Source organism: Hyperoodon ampullatus, assembly GCF_949752795.1.
Source record: "Hyperoodon ampullatus genome assembly, chromosome: 2".
NCBI lineage: Eukaryota > Metazoa > Chordata > Mammalia > Artiodactyla > Ziphiidae > Hyperoodon > Hyperoodon ampullatus.
The window spans coordinates 177,589,693-177,595,704 of NC_136915.1; the positions used below are offsets into that span (position 1 = coordinate 177,589,693).

General features: G+C 47.4%; 1 pseudogene across 1 annotated transcript in view; it reads left to right on the plus strand.

The window, feature by feature from the left end:
* The window catches only part of LOC307066717 (calpain-8-like), a 49,329-nt pseudogene extending 44,055 nt beyond the window's left edge, over positions 1-5,274 (plus strand). The window contains exons 11-13 of the transcript in view: positions 3,285-3,401; positions 4,221-4,279; positions 5,251-5,274. The product of the transcript in view is annotated as a calpain-8-like (transcript). The remainder of the gene's footprint in view (positions 1-3,284; positions 3,402-4,220; positions 4,280-5,250) is intronic.
* The last annotated feature ends 738 nt before the right edge of the window (positions 5,275-6,012 follow it).

Genomic DNA, 6,012 nt, shown 5'->3' on the forward strand with positions numbered 1-6,012 from the left:
GGGAGCTCTTAGACATCTCCATGCCCAGACCAATTATGGCAGAATCTCTGGGGTGATTCCAATGTGCAGCCAAGGTTAGGAACCATTTTTTCTGTCTGGGCCTACCCCAGCCGGAGTCTATTACTCGAATTATGTAGGGGTACGTTTGCCTTGCTGTGCTAATCCCTGCTCCCCCCGGGTTCTCAACCTTGGCCACCTGGTAGCATGTGCCAATGAGGCCCAAGTTCACAGGTTCCAGCCTATGCCTTCTTCCAAGGCTGCCGATCACTGGTCTACCCTGCCTGATGGCTCCCAAATGCATATTATTGGTTATGGAGGCAACAGACAAGAGGGAATGGATGATTTAGAGCATGTCCCTCTTCACTACTCAAAAGTAATTAAATTCAAACGTGCATTAAGTCTGATGGATGGTGGCTCCCGTCAGAAGCGGCCCGTTGATGAGAGCGAGGTCCTCCGCACACACAGCGGAGCCTCCAGGAGCATCTCCTGGTGCTCTCTGCGCGTCGCTGTGCAGCCTGTACTCTGCAAGTGCCGGTGGCTCTTTGGTCAGTGGTTCCAAGGCGTGGGGGCTTGTGAAAAGCACAGGCTGCTGGGCCCCAGCCCCAGAGTCTCTGATTCCGCAGGTCTGGCTTGGGGCCCGAGGACTTGCACTTTCAACAAGCCCCCCAGGGGTGCTTCAATTGCTTTATTTACAAAATAGAAACAGACTCACAGACATAGAAAACAAATATATGGTTACCAAAGGAGAAAGGAGGGGGAAGGATAAATTAGGAGTTTGGGATTAACAGATATACACTACAATATATAAAATAGGTAAACAACAAAGACCTAGTATAACTATACTCAATATCTTGTAATAAACCATAATGGAAAAGAATATGAGAAAGAAAATGTGTACATATATTCTTTCTCATACTCTGAATATATATATTTGAATCACTTTTCTGTACACCAGAAACTCACACAATATTGTAAATCAACTATACTTTAATTAAAAAAGCTTACTAAGCCCCCACTTCAGGAGTTCAATCTCAGTCATTGTCGGGGTGCACCATCTCCACCTCCCATGGTCTTGGGGTTTTCTGAAACACCAAAGTAACAGGAAGTCTGTACCAGTCACGGGTCCTCACTGTTCTCCCTTGAGAGACCCACTGTCTCAGCTCATAGGTTCCTTCATGTCTGGCAGCTCTTGGGCTTCTGTACTAGGTCTGTGGCTTAGAATCTTTGGTAAACTAGGCGTCGCCAGGCCTAGGGGACAACCTTCCCTTCTGAGGTCCCCAGAGCATCATGTATGGAGCCATACAAGGGTTCCCATATTTCAGGGCCCTGGGAACTGCCAACATCTTCTTGGTCTCAGGGAAACTTGGCCTTTTCTCTTTAAGGTACCCCTCCCCCTGACACACACACACACACACACACACACACACGCCACAGGGATAATATCTTCAGGGGACTTAAGACTTTACAGGAGACAGGAAGAGCCATTGCCCTTGCCTTCAAGAACTTCTGTTTTTCTCCCTCCAGAAATCTCCAAAACTTGGATAGCTGGACATTTAAAGGGCCTGCTTGGAATGGGGGAGGGAAAAAAAGAAAGCAGTTGAACAAACATACTAGAGAAGGGTTGCAAAGATGCTGTCAACATGTAATATGACAACAGTAAAATAATACCTGTTTTGCCAGGTTGCCTTACCATTTCCAAAGCGTTTTCATGTATATTTTCTCAGAGCAACAGATAATTCCACTACGTTAAGGTCCTTGAGAGCAAGGACCATGTCTTGTTCACCACTACATCTCAGACACAGATACAGAACCATTCCCAACATGTGCCAGGTGTCCAGTAAATATTTTTTTGAAGGAGTGAACCAACTGAAGTCCCGTTTGCCAGACCATGTATGCCATCATCTAAAAGCATCTTTCTCCCTGGTATCCAAAAACTCCCGTGTGCAATGACATCCCCTAGTGGTGAAGTACCTGCTATGTACCCGTTGGTGCCTGTGTCCATTTTTTCTTTCACTTTTTAAAAATAAATTTTTATTGGAGTATAGTTGCTTTACAATGTTGTGTTAGTTTCTGCTGTACAGCAAAGAGAATCAACAATACCTATACATATAACCCCTCTTTTTTGGATTTCCTTCCCATTTAGGTCACCACAGAGCACTGAGTAAAGTTCCCTGTGCTATGCAGTAGGTTCTCATTCATTATCTATTTTATACATAGTAGTGTACAAATGTCAATAGCAATCTCCCAATTCATCCCGCCACCTCCCCTTCCAAGGGGGGGCTTGAACTTTTAATATGCTTTGATATTGTATGTTTTCATGTATAACTTGTGTAATTTTTATAAATACAGTATTTGAATATCTGCATGATTCCTAGGTAAGAAGGCCATAAAGTTGCTTTAATAGAACCCTCCCTATTCCTGCACTTGACTTCTATAGCCAGGACCTTCCCAGTCCCTGAGGAAGGACACTAGAACTGGAAGGCAGGAATATTAAGGCCAGTGGTTAGAGCTGGAGAAGGTGGGTCTGAGCAGCCAGATCAATCCACAGCCCTGAGATTTATCCTTATTGAAATGTATAGCTCTAGTCTATTTCTTCCTTTTTTAGAGATTTTTTTTGATGTGGACCAATGTTAAAGTCTTTATTGAATTTGTTACAATACGGCTTCTGTTTTACGTTTCGGTTTTTTGGCCACGAGGCATGTGGGATCTTAGCTTCCTGACCAGGGATCAAACCTCCACCCCCTGCATTGGAAGGTGAAGCCTTAATCACTGGACTGCCAGGGAAGTCCCAAGATGTGCTCATTTTAAACTCTTAATATGATGGTGGCTAATGACCATCAGTGGTAGTTACCTTATGTTGGATGTCAATGTGACAACAAATATTTGTTGAGCACCTTCCTTATCTGGGGAGGAGGGAATGTTGCTGGATTCTTTAGACTTTTTCCAAGGACTTTGCCTGTTACTGGGAAGGTGACAGCAATCACAGGGGACGGGGCTGTGAAGGGGATGGGCAGGAGAGACTGTCCCCTCACCTTCCCTGTTTTTTCTTGCTGTGGCCAGTGTGATGCACAGCTGAGTGAGTGTTGGAGCTACAGGCCTTATTCTTGGATCAGGGAGGAGGCTTATCCTGTTGAGGATTATCTAAAAGGAGACTGATTGGATGACCAGACCCTTCTGGTATCTTCTGAAGGGGGCAGCGTCAGGCCTGAGTCAGCCCTGACTTCTGCTGTAGACAGGGCCGAGCCCCCTACTCTACCTATAACCTGGCCCCCCTCTGCCCGTAGGTTTCACCCTCAGCAAGCAGGTACAGCAGACCATCGCCATGCGGTATGCATGCAGCAAACTTGGCATCGACTTCGACAGCTTCCTTGCTTGTATGATCCGCCTGGAGACCCTCTTCAGTGAATCACTCTCTCCTTTAACCCTATCTCATTCCTCCTGAGGTGTGGAGAGGGGCAGGGGGCAGGGCCAGCAAGCAGAACCAGACAGGCTTCAGAAACTGTGGCATCCTTGGAGGAGGGGAAGCAGAAACTAAAGGGGCTGAGGAAGCCCAAGCTGGCCACGCCCAAGGTGCTGCCTTCTCTGGGAGATTTAAAAAGACTGTTGTGCACCTACTACATGCAGTCACTGGGCCAAATGAATGAGTCCCAGCAACGGTCCTTAAATGGCTTTTAGCATCTATGCCTCCATAGGGATCATATTGAGAGCGTGTGTCACCTCCCAGAGGGGCAATAGGGGTCTCCTTCTGGAAGCCTTTAGATGGTCTAGTGCCCCCTTGGGCTCATGCTAAGGTATCATATTAAGGGAGGGAGTTTTCCTTCCAGTGAGGGCTGGGAAGTGGTAAATTCTAATGGGGAAAGGTCAGTGACTGGATTACCTACAAATGGGGCAACCACCTCTGTTCCACGACCCTATCCCCAACCCCTGTTGAAAGAATTGCAAGTTTCTAGAGCTTCTGAGGGTGGAGATGGCCAAAGGACCTTCTCTGCTCACATCTGCAAGTTTGTCTAATTGGGCAAGAGGACATCTGCTGTCTAAAACCCTCACCCTGGGCACTGGATCCAGATCTAGCTTTTCGGGGTGCCTGAAGCTGAGTGGGAGCTGGGAAGGGTGCAGGGGCCGGGGGAAGGTACCAGGTGGGGTGGACAGAGACAGCTCTCTGGCTGCTCCAAAGTCCAGGAACATCCCCATCTGATTTCATTCCTTCTCTGGCATTCTAGAACTGTTCAGCCTTCTGGACAAGGACCAGAATGACATTGTCCGGCTCTCTCTGGCAGAGGTAAGTGGTTTTGATAAACTGCTTGCTGATGGTACTTGAACATTCTTGGATGGTATTGCTGCCGAGCGCTGTTAATTCACACTGACTTGCCTTATTTCCATGCGGATACAACACATGTTCTATGGCAGGCATTGCCGGGAGGAGTGTGATTGTCATCAATCTTTCAAATATTTTTATTTATTATTATTATTATTGTTGTTGTTTTAAAGATAAAGCTACAGTTACATATCAAATCATTTCAAGGATGCAAGCTCTTATTAATTTGGATGGAATGGTGGGTGGTAAGTGCCTAACTTTTAGGACCAGGCATCTTTGATTGACGTATAGAAGGATATCAGAAACAAAGAATTAAATTGCAACAAGGTAGAGTGCAGATGCAAAATAAATGGGTGTAAATTACTGTGTACAAAGCCCGTAATATCTTACGCTGACAACGTCGTGCCTTTCCTCTGTGGAGGGCTGCAGCCTATGCAGCAGGGCCTTTATTGGCTTGAGGGAATGCAGGTGTGGGCATGTGCTGAGGGGCCAGGCCAGGAGGCATTGCCCTCGATCTGCTTCTCAGGCAGAGGAACTAGAGCACCAGGTCATTCCTGGCCCTGCCTAGTTGTCTGGGTACAACCACTTCTTTTCTTCTGTAGAATAGGAATGTCATTGACCCCTTTCAGTGATCTAGGGAAAGCCCTCCTGGAAGCATGTCTGTGGATGTCTACAAACACCCGCTCAATAGTGTTGAACCTGAAACTTTTGGAAGTCCCTTTGGGGCTAAGCTTTTCCTGAGTCACTTTTCCATGGGGCTCTGGCTCAGGGGGTAGTGACCCAGTTAAGGGCTTCCTTGCTTCCTCCTGTTGAGCAAGGCACTTACTGGAGGACACAGCTAGAACAAGTCATACCACGTGAGGCAGGAGAGCGCCTCTGGCGCAGTCACACCAGCTCCTGAGGACCCCTGAGCTCACCCCGATCTTCTTTTGCAGTGGCTGTGCTGTGTGTTGGTCTGACCCAGGGTTCTGGATATCGGCGATGCTCCCTGCCAGCCTGCCTGCCTCTTTTCTCCCTTTCTTTACCGTTTTGTGAACATTTATCCTCAAGGGGGCATTCACTGGTTATTCATCTCTTCCTTGCCGTTTGTTGTTCCCTGAGATCCTGGCCTGTCCCACTGGAGCAGTCCGGGGAGCCCGAGATCTCTTTCAGCAGCATTTAAGCTGATCCCAGAGCACAATGGAGATACAGAAATTAATTAAAGTTGTGGGTCAAAATGGTTTCTGCCTTCCTCTAATGATATGTAATCTGGGGGGTGCCCTGGGGTGTTCCTGCTTTAGAAAAGATGCTCTTGAGCAATGACGCAGCCCAAAGCAGCTGAAAGATGGGAAATGTGGGTGAATTTCTTGGGGGAAAGGCCTGCTATAGATTAAACTGCCTCTGGGGACTGCCTTCAGGAAAGGAGCTGCTCCCGCCCTTCCAAGGAGGGTGCAGGGAGGGGCTGCTGGGGGGAGACGCCTTTCTTCCTCACTTGCAGATGGGAGAAATTGCTATACTGCAGGTCAGCATGGGCTAAAGGAAAAGGATAGGAAAATTCTTGCTGAGGGGAATTCTTACCTGACAAATAGCTTGAGGGGAAATGCAGTTCAATTTAGTTTTGCTCATGGCGGTACACAACAATCTTTGTTGTTGGTAAGAAAATAGGTGCCATAGCCTAGTGTCCCAGGCTGGGTAGCTGGGGACAGAGCTCACTCTCA